Below are 12,943 nucleotides of genomic sequence, written 5' to 3'. Positions count from 1 at the left end.
AACTGACTCGTCGTTTTTCATCTGCTGCTTTATTATTTCTCCCCACTCTCGGGTTCCCCAGTGCTTTGGCTGCACCTCTGTGATAATTAGGGTGCCTGATTCCCAGGCTCTGCTGCCTGCACAGAGGCCAGGGCAGAAGCAAACATGCCAGTGCAACCCCCTGGTTTGGGCTATGTCCTTTTTTATTTCCAAGCATGAGTCCCAACCTCTGCTGCAATCTTTCCTTACGCCTCTGCTCTTAGGACAGGACAGACCCCCCAGTAATACCATCCTGGGCATCATCCCGAAATGTTTCCCTTGTCAAAGAGGATGGCTGTGGGCTGTAGCTGCTCCTTTACAGCATGGTGCACCCCATGACACTGCCAAGATCCTACAGCCGGTGGTGAGGATGCGGAGAGTCAGGCGTGCATAAGCTCAAGTGCTTTTCCCAGGGTTATTACTGTAAAGTGCATCCCTGTTAGGAAAGTCAGAGAGCTTGGGCACAGCTGAAACTCAAATATCCACACGGAATTTGTTGGCAGAGGTGGGGGGCGGGATGTGGTCTGCTCAGGGGTTGAGCAAACTCCGTTTTGGAGGCCAAGAAAGTCTTAATGCTGATGTGGCCAGACTAAGCCTGAGGTCCAGAGGAGAGGTCCTGGCGTGGGGCGGTTTGCTAGCAGGGGGGGTTTACCAAAACCGGTAAGTTAGCAAGAATCAAGCCCAAATTCAAGGTGGGTAATGCTGAAAACCAGCATTTACCCTGAGAGTATTTGTGAATCTGAGAAGGGCTCTTTACAAACCCCTGTGCCTCCCAGCAAAAGTGAACATCTCAGCAGTGGTAAGAAGGTGAAGGACTCTTCACGCTGACAGCAAATACCAGACATCTCCTGAAGAGGGGCTTTGCTGGCTGTGTTGGCCACGGTCGCTGGACCAGGTGCGTGGACGTGGGCTCTGATGCAGAACCACAGGTCTCGCTCACCTGGAGAAACTCCGATGCCTTAGCCTCTGCTTTATCTCTGAAGAAGAAGGAAGCGTGAAAATCAGGTCATCAGACATTTCTAGGGCTCTCTTCTGGGGGAGATGAATAGATGTTTGGTACCACCCCACCCATGGTTACTTTGGTGGTGCCAGTTCAAGGTTGTTCAGTCCGGACATGATGGAAACAGCCTGGAACTATCTGTGCAGATGGAAACAGGCAGCTTTTGATGACAGCCAGTTCTAGGCAATTGCACATGAGAAGGATTGCATAGGTGTTTCGATACCGTGACCTGAATTTTTATACTCACCTCTGGTGGTGAGTTCATTCTGAGTTTGTCCAGGCTGTTGCATGTCTTATTAATGCTGGCAGTTTAGGTGATTTCAATATCTAAGAATGGTTTGAAAGTCTAATTAATGACATTTTCTTCTCATAGATATATGCAAAGGCTCATAATAAGGCAGATTAATTCTCCCCTTACAGCGGTTTTCTTTGATCCAAATCATCAACCCCTCCAGAAGAGAAGCGGGGTCTCTCCTAGGTCTGGGGCTACCAGGGCACGGGAGTCCCACACGTAGCTTAAAACTTTTACATGTTTGTCCAAGTTTTTACGCTGCTGCTTTCAGTCCAGTGCTGAGATGATCTGGAAGCAGCACAGGACTAATCCTCTCTGCATTTTGCTGCACAGACTGCGAAGCCTTTGGTATGAATCCAGAGCTAAAGACAAACTCCCACCTTCAGGGCATGAGCAGGGCTTTTAAAAGCACTGCTGACCTGTGCAGCTTATGCCAGCTCATGGTGAAAAGCTGCTTCACTGTCCTTCACCATGTACTGTGGTGTTGGAAATCCCTCTGGGTTGTATAGGGAGGGCCAGTGCTTTAGGGGTATCCCCAGCTTCGGGAGCGGAGCCGGGGGTCTCCATACATTCTCCCTCTGTCTTGCAATCAATTTACGGGTATTAACCACCCTGGACCTCCTCGGAGTCACCGCCTGGGCTCTCACAGCTTCACCCCCTCTATCCCTCCATCCTAAACTCCATGTTAGGGACGTGGTTTAGTGGTGGAATGGCAGCGTTGGACTTGATGATCTTAAATGGTTGGACTTGATGATCTTAAAGATCTTTTCCAACCTAAAAAATTCTATGATTCTATGATTCTATCCCCATGGGCCCCACAGCCCCCATCCTCACAAAGCACCACCAGATCCCATGGACCAAGTGGCAGCTGCTTTCTTGGTGGGGTGGCCTCCATCTCACTGAAGGTGCTGTGGGGAGTTGTATTTAATAAGAGCATCCTCAGTAGCATCATAGAATCACAGAATGGTTTGGGTGGGAAGGGACCTTCAAAGGCCATCCAGTCCAAACCCCCTGCAATGAGCAGGGGCATCTTTAACCAGATGAGGTTGCTCAGAGCCCCATCCAACCTGACCTTGAATTTCTCCAGGGATGGGGCATACTCAATGGAAGACCAGTGACGAAGGAAAGCAAGGGCTTCAGCCCCATGGGGAGCAGGGAAATAGCACTGTCACCCCAGTGAAGGAGGGAAAAGGAAAATTTGGGCAGTGGCTGCACACCCTGGGACTAATTATAAACCCAGCACTTCCCCCACGTTAGCCCTGATGCCTCTGCAATCCCCAGGCGCTGCGAGGAAGTATCTCGGCTCTCTCTCAGCTCAGAGAAAAAAAAAAAGCATTAACTATAGTCTCCAAATCGAGAGCATATCAGATATTCCACTGACAAAAAGGACCAAGAGGTGCCTTAGAAATGCATCTAAGAGGAGCGACTGGCACTCGGGTGGGTTTCACTGCCTGCTTTTTTCTGCCTTTTTGCCATGTGCTTTAGGGAAAATGAGCTGCTGTGTGGCAAAGCCGAAAGACTTGTACTTGAAAAAATTTGGCTCGAATCTCATCTCATCCAGAGAAACCTCCGAATATCACAGTGAGAGTCACTCTGCTCTTTTGGACTCTTTTTTCCTCCTGTAAAATAAGGATCAGTAACATTTGGAGCAGCCTCCTACCCTTCCTGTATTTCAACACCGCCTGGCGCAAACCAGCCCTGATATCGGTCAGCAAACATTACTGCCATCTTCTGAAGAATGGAAGATGTATGGGACATCATGAGGAGTACAATATGTCTCTTGTGCAATAAAACCCCACTAGCCTGACAACTTTTTCTGTTGGTCCTGCACAAATTATCCTGTCCTGTATTCCCAAACCCACAGCTTCCCACTCGAGGAGAAATAGAATCATAAAATTGTTTAGGTTGGAAAAGACCTCTAAGATCATCAAGTCTAACCATTAACACCACCATTTAAATAATTTTTAATAGGGGGTACAGACTTGTGTGCACGAGGGAGAGAACTTGTACAGGTATTTGTGCATTTGGTTCATAAGAACAGATCGTGGGCTAATCAGGGCTCACCAGCTGCTGTGCACCATAAGCTCTTACTTGCTTCAATGAAGCCTCCTAAGAAACAGCACCCCTTATCAAGCAGGAGTAACATGCACATCCAGAAAGTGTCCAAGCAGAAGGAAATGCAGCTAAATCAGGACTCTCTGCCAAATTCCCAGAGATTCCTCCTGCGAGACCCCTAAATGCCCGGCCATCTGCTTCCCTCTGCCCCATAACGCCTCTCAAAGAGGTTTGCCAAGAACCTTGTCTGGCCTCGGCAGGAGAAGGGGCTCTTCCCACGTCTTCCTTTCCCAGCTGGAAAGCAGGATCAGGAACCCTCCCGGTCTTCAGCCACTCTTCCCTCATGTCCCTGAAGGATCCCAGGGCATGGGGCAGCCCCCAGGGAGCAGAGGTTCCTCTCTCTGGTTGCACCAGTTGGTCTGGTCTCACCGGTGAGACCACATCTCCCGGATCAGAGGCAATTATCATGATTTTAGGCTTTTCAGCGAGCGAGCCCTCCTCCACCATGCGTGCTTATACCGGCAGGGTTTTGCCTGTGAAATCCAAGAAGTAATTGGCTGCAGAATAGCAGAGAATCACCCTCCATATGCTGCGGTCCCATGACCATTTGCCTCTTGGGTGAGCACTGGTATTTTTTAGGGCGCTCTATCTGCTTGTTTTCATTCCTGCAATAGATTGTGATCTTATTATACAAACACCCAGCTGCTTTACCCTCTGATGTTTCCCTAGGAAGGGGAGTGAAGGAGCAGCAAGCGCAAGGTAAAGGATGTTTGTGGCTGAAAATCATCTGTGATGGCAGTGACCACATCCGTAGCGGTAAATCCAAGGCAGCCCTGAGGGCTGTGGGCATGGCCAAGCCATATACAGGATATTAAGGTCTCCTGGCTTTCCAAAAAGGGATCCACCATGGGTGGCTTGCTGAGGATTAGACCCTGTGCTAACTCTTGAGCTCTGCCTAGGACCCAGTTTGCCCAGACCAAAAGTATTCCAGGGCTGTGCTAAATTTTATATCTTAGCCTGATCCTGGCACTGCTTCATTTACTGGTGCGGATGTAGCCAGAGGGTCTGGGAAAACAAAAAAAGGTGGAGAACAAAACCCTCCCATAAAGAAGCAGATAAATTATTGTACTTATACAAAATTTGCTATAATAGTGGGCTAGTTGGCTGATTTATATCTTGTTTTCCACTTAATATCCATCAGCAACTCTGAGCGCACAGCACTTCCTAAGCACTGCCATCCATACTTCTTCTCCAAACCCTGTCTGAAATACATGGTTTCCCACAAACCGGGTTCATCCTCTTGGCAGCTGGGAGGAGGAAGCCTGCAGGTGTGGGAGAGCTTCCCAATTAGCTCTCCTGAAACCACAGCAACGTCAAACTGGGGATTTGGCAACTGGAGAGTGAGTGGGCAAGTCTGAAGTCAGACGGCAGGAGGAAGGAGGCTGGCAGGATGCGATAGAGCAGACATATGCACCCCACACCGCAGGCACAAGTGTTCCTTAGGCTTAAGTTTCCATAATAAAATATTTTTAGTGGAAGATATAGATATATATATATTATTATTTTTTGGCAGGGAATAGCTAGTTTCTGGTAAAGCTTTTCCTGATCTGGTTAAAGATGTCCCTGCTCCCTGCAGGGGGCTTGGACTAGATGACCTCTAAAGGTCCCTTCCAACCCAAACCATTCTGTGGTTCTATGATCCTATGATCCTATGATTCTGTGATTCTATTTTGTCATAAAGAATCATGGGACACTGCATAATGTCCAGAAATTTAACACTTTTTTGCAAAGCTTTTTGTCTTTTCTATCTCAAGGGGGTTTTTTAGTTTTCATTTGTCAACCTCGGAAATGTCTGGGCAATAAGAAGGTAACTCTGGGCTTGTTTTCTCTTCATTTTGGGAAAAATCCTTTCTTGCTGTGGAATTATGCAGGCGCTCGCCAAGGACAAACCTACAGGTCTCTGCGCTCTGGGAGTATCTTTAGGGCTGGCCATCGAAACACAGAGACAGCTTGATGCCAAAGTTGTCTGCAATTATTCTGAGTGAGTGAGAACAATTGCTTGGGTACAAATTGTCCCCAAAAGTTTAGCCAGCACTCGTTACTACCCATGTGGGAGGGGTAGGATATCTGAAATCATCTGCATTTGGCTTTTTCAGAAATTGTTAGGGGGAAAAACCCCAACCTTTTTCATAGACTCAAAAAATGTTGACTTCTGAAGAAAACATCAACCTAGGCCACTGCATAGGGATCTGGTGATATTTCATGTGTTGATGTGCCATGCCTGGATTTATTAGGTGGAAGCATGGATTTTTTTGAGTGTTTAGCTCTGGATGCAATTTAGCACTTGGGAGATGCCCGAGGTCTCTCAGTGTGGAGGGAGAAAAACAGAGGGAAAGATAATTTGGTGGCAGAGAAGGGAAAGCCCTGTGGTTATAAAGGTTTTCCATTAGACAGCAGCATGAAAAAAGGGGCATTAATGAAATGATCTTGACCTGCACATGGTTTTAAGTGGAAAGATAATTAAACAGCTATTTATACAGTGACTATGGTTTGCAATAGAGACAACTATGGTTTCTCCGGAGCCCACAAGAAAGCATTATGTCAGTGAACAGGGCTCTTCCACCTGCTTCTGAGAGGAGAAATGAGGATAATGTGAGGTGACAAACCAAATTGTTTGTGAACTGATGTTTTATTATTACTATTTAAAAGCTGTGGTGCTTTGAAAACGTAAATCTGGGTGCTTTTCCATAGGATATGGATGAGGTTGTCTGTGTCCTAGGAGGTGCATACGTTGGGGTAATTCTTCATGACTTCAAAGCTGGGTTCTTGGGGTCTGACTGAATTTAGGAAATTACCAGATCGTTCCTGAGAAAGATGCAGTGTGGATTGCTTCTTGAAGAGTGTAAATTAATATATTTTCAAACCCAAACCATCCTGGATTTGATGGAGACTTGATGAGGGTTCCTGCTTAAAAAAAAAACCCAAAGGGTTTTATGTAAGAAGATCAGAACTGGTGAAATTTGGCAAGTTGCCCCATATGAAATTGCAGCCTGTTTAACTATTAGTTCCTCCCTACAAAGTGAACAGGCTTGTCACGGTTATGTTCAGCGAATTAAGAATTCATATTTTCCCCCTTTATATTCTCTGTGTATCCGAACGCTGTGGTTATGCCACAAACACACCTTATATAGCTGTGGTCCTTCATCACAGCCCTGACAGACAGGGAGGAAAGTCTCCAACTGAAGCATTTTCTGAAGATCACATTTCACAGTGGGCTAAACAGGCAACACCGATAGGACCTGAGGAACCATTTAATCAACTCCAGGATGCCTTTTTGATGCTCAGACCCAATATGAGCCTCCCCAAATAGAGGGGACACAGACAGCAAAGCCAGCTCATGTCTAATTCAGAAAGAGCAGTGAACAACCTGTTTTGGAAAACAGGAGAGGAGCAGAAGGAGCAGCAGCTGACCACCTTCTTCCTCTATGGACCCTCCTCGGGCAACGAATCAGGCTGCGGCAACATCTCTATGCATCAGCTGTACTTCCCACTGCTGCATTTTCATAGAATCATTGAAATATAGAATCATTTGGTTGGAAAAGACCTTTAAGATTGAGTCCAACTGTACCCATCCACCACTAAACCATGTCCCCAAGCACCTCATCTACCTGTCTTTTAAATACCTCCAGGGATGGGGATCCCACCACAGCCCTGGACAGCCCATTCCAATGCTTAACAACCTAGGGAGCGATGAGGGCTCCCCTCAGCCTCCTCTGCTCCAGGCTGAACCCCCCCAGCTCCCCCAGCCGCCCCTTGTAAGACTTGTGCTCCAGACCCCTCCCCAGCTTTGTGGCTCTCCTCTGGACATGTTCCAGCAACGCAATGTCTGTGTTGCAGTGAGGGGCCCAAAACTGAACCCAGTATTCAAGGTGTGGCCTCCCCAGTGCCCAGCACAGGGGCACGATCCCTGCCCTGCTCCTGCTGGCCACACCGCTCCTGATACAAGCCAGGATGGTGCTGGCCCTCTTGGCCACCTGGGCACCCTGCTGGCTCATATCCAGCCGCCTCCCAACCAACACCCCCAGGGCCTTTTCCGTCGGGCAGCTTTCCAGCCCCTCTGCCCCATGCCTGGAGCGCTGCCTGGGGTTGTGGTGACCCCAGGGCAGGACCCGGCCCTTGGCCTTGTTGACCCTCACCCCATTGCCCTGGGCCCATGGATCCAGCCTGGCCAGGTCCTGCTGTAGAGGGACCTACAAATATCCATAATTTGTGCACGCTGGGTTGCAGTAGGCACCGCTGGACATTTCGCTGTCTGTCTACAGGTCCTATGAACTTCACAACCAGGGAAAATGGTTTTAAATGTCAGGAGCTGGAACCGCACGCCGGTGTTGTCAGTTCAGCAGTGACTGCTTAGGTTGTGCTGAGTGTTCAAGATCAAATATGAACAGACTGAATTAGGGTTTGTTAGGCTGAGTGTCTAGAGTAGCTTGAGGCTACGTCTGAAGCATTGCTTGTCAGGGAAAAAAGGGTTCTCAGCATGAGAGTAAATGTTCTCTCTGTTGGATGTTCAGAAGTGGAAATCTTTTCCTTCAGAATCCAATTAATGGTTCCAGTTAATAAAGAACAAACAGCCAGAGTACCCGTGCTTATATGTGACAAAGAGATTAGAGACAGGGTAGCCCAGTAGGGTCAGACATGCTCCTACAAGCTGAAATGCCTTTTGTTCCACTCCTTGTTGTAGGAAGTGGGATAAATTTAGAGCAATGACTTGTCATTTCGGAAATCAAAAAGGACACAGAGAAAGTGAGCACTGGAAAAAAGTCCAGCTGTGCTATAACTTTCCAACAGCGCTGAAGCAGAGTCAAAGTCTCTTTAGCTGTAAGATCAGAGACAAAAGTGAAGCTGCTATTGTAGTACGATGACTTTGCGGAGAGCATCGGCACAGCCGAAGTAGGGTCAGAAAATGGAAAATAACTGGGAATAACTGGCCTCAGTGGAAGCCAGTCCCACAGAAAGGGAGAGTCTTATTCAATACCATCTTTCCCCAAATTCAGAAAAGAGGCACATAAACCCGGGATGAAATAACAAGAACTTCCCAGTGACTCTCTACTGTAAAATTTGAGAACAGCAAACAGAGAATTACAGTTCAGAGCGAGAAGGAAAAAAAAAAAATCATCCAGGTGAGTATGATCTGATCTCAGTATTATGCAAGGCTTTGAGAACAAACAGGCGAGCAAGAATACAAAAGAAAATGCATCATGAGTTCTCTGCTGAATAGATTTCAACAGACTGACCTGACGAAATAGGATTTCTTTGTAAAGAGAAGGCATCAGATCTCATCAAATGCACTTTAGCGAAGAGCAGTATTCAAATGTTCACAAAAAGCTACCTTAAATGAAGCAGAGGGGATTAATAAAGGCGCTGTAAATTGGCTGTAGTATAACTTTGAAAGGTAAAGTATCAGACAGGAGGGAGGTTACTGAGAAATTTTCTCAAAGGTCATTCTTAGAAAAAAAATTCAGGTGTGAAAAAGTTACGTACCAGGCCCAAAGCTAGCATGTGCCTTTGATACAGGAAAGGATTAAGGTAACGCACAGAAACTCGTTATAAGGACTGGAGTTACAGAAATGAGATTCACTGTGTAAAAATTATGAGATTCATAGTGTTAAGTTGTTCCCAGTGCGAAATTGGTGTTCACGTTCTGTCTCTTCTCCCAGGTAATGGGTGACAGGACAAGAGGAAACGGCCTCAAGTTGCGCCAGGGCAGGTTTAGGTTGGACATCAGGAAAAATTCCTTCCCTGAAAAGGTTGTCAACCACTGGAAGGGGCTGCCCAGGGAAGGGGGTGAGTCCCCATCCCTGGGGGGGTTTAAAAGGCGGGCCGGCGCGGGGAGGGGTAGGGGAACGGTTGGCCTTGATGATCTTAAAGGGCTTCTCCAACCCAAATGAATCTGTGATTCTGTGTGCCAGAAGACTAAAAGCAAGACTCTGCTCTTGCAAATACCTTACCACAGGTAAAAAGAAGAGCTGTATTAGTCTGATCACAGCAGAGCTCTGGGCTAATAATTTGATGTGGCTGTGGAGAAGGCAAATGCAACGGAGGCATCGAACTCTGGATAGAAACAGAGCAGAACTCATGCCTTTACTGGTATCTTTCTTATACTGAGGAGCCCACAACTGGACACCAGACTCCAGATGCAATCCCATAAGTGCCACGCAGATGGGAAATAATCACTTCCCTTGACCTGCTGTCCATGCTTTTGCTGATACAGCTCAGTACACGGTTGACCTTCACTGCTGCAAGGATACCCTGCTGACTCACGTTGAACTGAATATTTGTGGTTGGTGATGCTACTTGAAAGAACATGTTTTGGAAAAAGGCTGTGGAATGTGAAATGGAGGAAATGTTACCTTGAGGGAAGTTATGGAGCCGAAGCAGTGTGGCTTATCACAGCTTTGTGCTGGGGAGTGATTCAGTTCAGGGTACAAGTATCTTCACAGGGACAATATACCAAAAAATACTGCTTAACTGAACAGAGGAAGGCATAACATCCTGATGCTTCTTCTTATTTAAACAGACTAAACATAGAAAGGAAGCTTAGTTCTTAAGAGTGAGAGTAATTAATAGAAGTGGTGATGTCTTAATTTCCTGGAGATCTTCAACTCGCGACTGGATACTGTTCACCAGGGAAAATTTGCACCAAGAATGCAACTCCCTGGCGTGTGAAGTCCAGAAAATCTGGTTATATTTACTTCTCCTTCTTTCTTTAATAATCAGAGACGTTGTGATCTTGAGCTACCCCAGGGTGCACCCATACTCTAATTTAAACTGTGCTGTACTCCTAAATGGTTGGCACAGTCCCAGGAGCTGATGTGTCCCAGGAGCTGAACTAGCCCCCATTTCACCAAATGCCAAGTGCAAGTTCAGGAGTTACCATGGACCAAGGACCATGCCCAATAGGCATTTTGGATAGAACCACACTGGTTTGGAAGCTGATAGAGTTTAATGTCATGGTGATGGCCAAACCAGGCCAGCTGGTCTATGGACCAGGAGACAGGTCCTGTCTTTGTTTAGTTTGTAGCAAATGAAAATGTTTGAGCAGCTCAGCAGAAAAGCAGATGGCAAGATGAACCAAGGCTGCAAACATCCTTGCCTCCAACAGCTGAGCTAAGTTATCCTTTTGACATCTCCTTTCTGCAGAGTATAAGGTTCAGCTGACTTAGACATGGCAAGGACTTGGCTTCAAATTTTCAGCTGCAAAGAGCCAGAGGAGAGGAGTCAAGAGATCCCAGTTCCCTTTGCTGCCGCAGTATCTGAGCCTTTCACACCCTTGCCTTTCCCTCCTCTGGATTAAATGAGCCAAGAGCAGTGGAAAAGGGAGGTCCTCTGGGCACCACGAGCCACAGAAACAAATCACATCTTGTTGGAAGAACTAAGTGAGGACTTTTATCTGCTTGTATGAAAATCTACAACAGAAGGGTTTCATAGAGAGCTCATAGGTATCTGATACCCTTGAAAGGCGATGGGCTACGATGGGATGGCATAGGACAGGACATTTTTCTTACTGCCCTCCTTCCTCTTTGAAAATGTGCCCAACATAATTTAATACAGGTGAAAAACAAGGAGTCTACCTTAAAACCAGCAAAAACCATCATTATTTAATTTGCTGGATAATTTATCTCTAGTTTTAAAGAGCTGTCAAAGTACTCACTTTCTACAACTGCATCCATTGCGTCTGCTTTTCTAACCTCATTAGCAGTATCATATGAGTCTAATTGATCTGGCAATTACCATTGCTGCACAGTAGAAACCCTCCATACCTAATACTCTGAAGTAGGCTAGACCAAGTCCATGTTCACTGCTGAGCATTTTGGGAAAGATTTGCAAAAACTAGTAATTGTAAGGTAACAAACAAGGGGAAATAAGCCCAGATTTATATCATGATGATAGACTATAGATTTCTTATTGTGACTCTTGAAAATATTTAGTTTACTGGTACAGAGGCAGCCTGCGTAAACAATACAAGGATCACAGAGGTCACTATGCTTACCAGGAAAAAGCTGGCAAGAAATAAGCCCCATGAAAAAATCTGTGCAAGGTGACAGATCTGCCTGGGGATGAATGGTTCTAGAATTTCTGGGGGGAAAAAAAAATTACATCAAGGCTAGATCATATCCAGTTCAAAAGTACAGTGAAAAAATATGTTTTGTGAGGAAACATAAAAGAACCTTCCCCTCCTCTGCTGGCTTTTCTCCAGCTCTGCTCTTTCCCATGGGGTGCAAAGTGCTTCAGCATCTCCTGGCAGTGGTTTCTTGCTTGTATCCGTAGACTCATCCAGACTCATCCTTTCTGGTCCTCGTGCCTTAACTCAAAGGAGGAAATTATAGCTGTTGGGTTTGCATCCAGAAAAGATGAATCCACACAAACACTGCAGCTCTGCAGGCCGAGCCAAAATTAGCAATGAGCGGTGGAGTTTGCTCGAACTCAAATGTGAATAGCTTGAATGAGGGATTCCACTCTGCATCTGAAAAAAACCCACCCTGTTTCTGGTCGAGAAAATAAGCAACTGCTTAATATAAGAGAAATTATTTCTTTTCCCTCAAAATTCCAGTAAATGGAATTATTCGTTTTAAAAGGTTATGAATGGTCAATTGCAGAAATGAGCAGAGTTATTTCTCTGTAGCGGTCATGGGAAACAAGAAAAAGATGGAATGCAGAGCAAGGGAAAAAAGCAGAAAATGAGGTAGGGGCCTGGGGGAGTATAAACATGTAATGGCAAATGGTTTGGGCGTAGGCATAAAAAAGAGAGAAGGAATGGAGAAATGTGGAAAGGGGGTAAAGGAATGACAGATGAGAGGCTGGGAAGAGTCCTTCTCTGATTTACTCTTCAGCATTCTGAACTTAACAAATTTATCATAGAATCACAGAATCATTTAGGTTGGAAAAGACTTTTAAGCTCACAAAGCCCACCCTTCCCCCTCCCCCTGCCATCCCACCACTAAACCCTGGCCCTAAGCACCTCGTCTGCCCGGCTTTTAAATACCTCCAGGGCTGGGGACTCGACCCCTTCCCTGGGCAGCCCATTCCAGAGCCTGACAGCCCTTTCAGGGAAGAAATTTTTCCTGATGTCCAACCTAAACCTCCGCTGGTGCAGCTTGAGACCATTTATGGCCATTGGAGACTGTATTCAAAATTGTCCCACTGCAGGTTGCCCAGACAAGAAGACCGAAGGTGGGTTATTCCTAATTTTGACATTCCAGCTCTTTCTGTCCTCTCTAGCTTCCTAGCTGTTGTTTTACCTGGGTGGGCATGGAGAAGAACAAGAGAAAAGCAAAACAGTGTAGAAAATGCTCATGCCTGGAAGCCAGGGGAGATCTTGGTGCACTGGGGGCAAACAATACTCATCAAAAACAAAGATAGAGACTTCAGTGCTTAGAGATGGACTGCTGCCACGAGCAGCATGGCAGGAGGAGAAAGTTGAGCAAACCCATCTCCAGAGAGGCGTTGTTTGCTTGCCGGCGTGTGCAATGTCACCCCGACCCGCTGGTCCCACTCACAAAGGCACCCGGCAGCCCGGG

Source organism: Egretta garzetta, unplaced genomic scaffold (genome assembly GCF_000687185.1).
Source record: "Egretta garzetta isolate BGI_Z169 unplaced genomic scaffold, ASM68718v1 scaffold325, whole genome shotgun sequence".
Taxonomy (NCBI): Eukaryota; Metazoa; Chordata; class Aves; order Pelecaniformes; family Ardeidae; genus Egretta; species Egretta garzetta.
Note: the sequence above shows the minus strand (reverse complement) of the source record.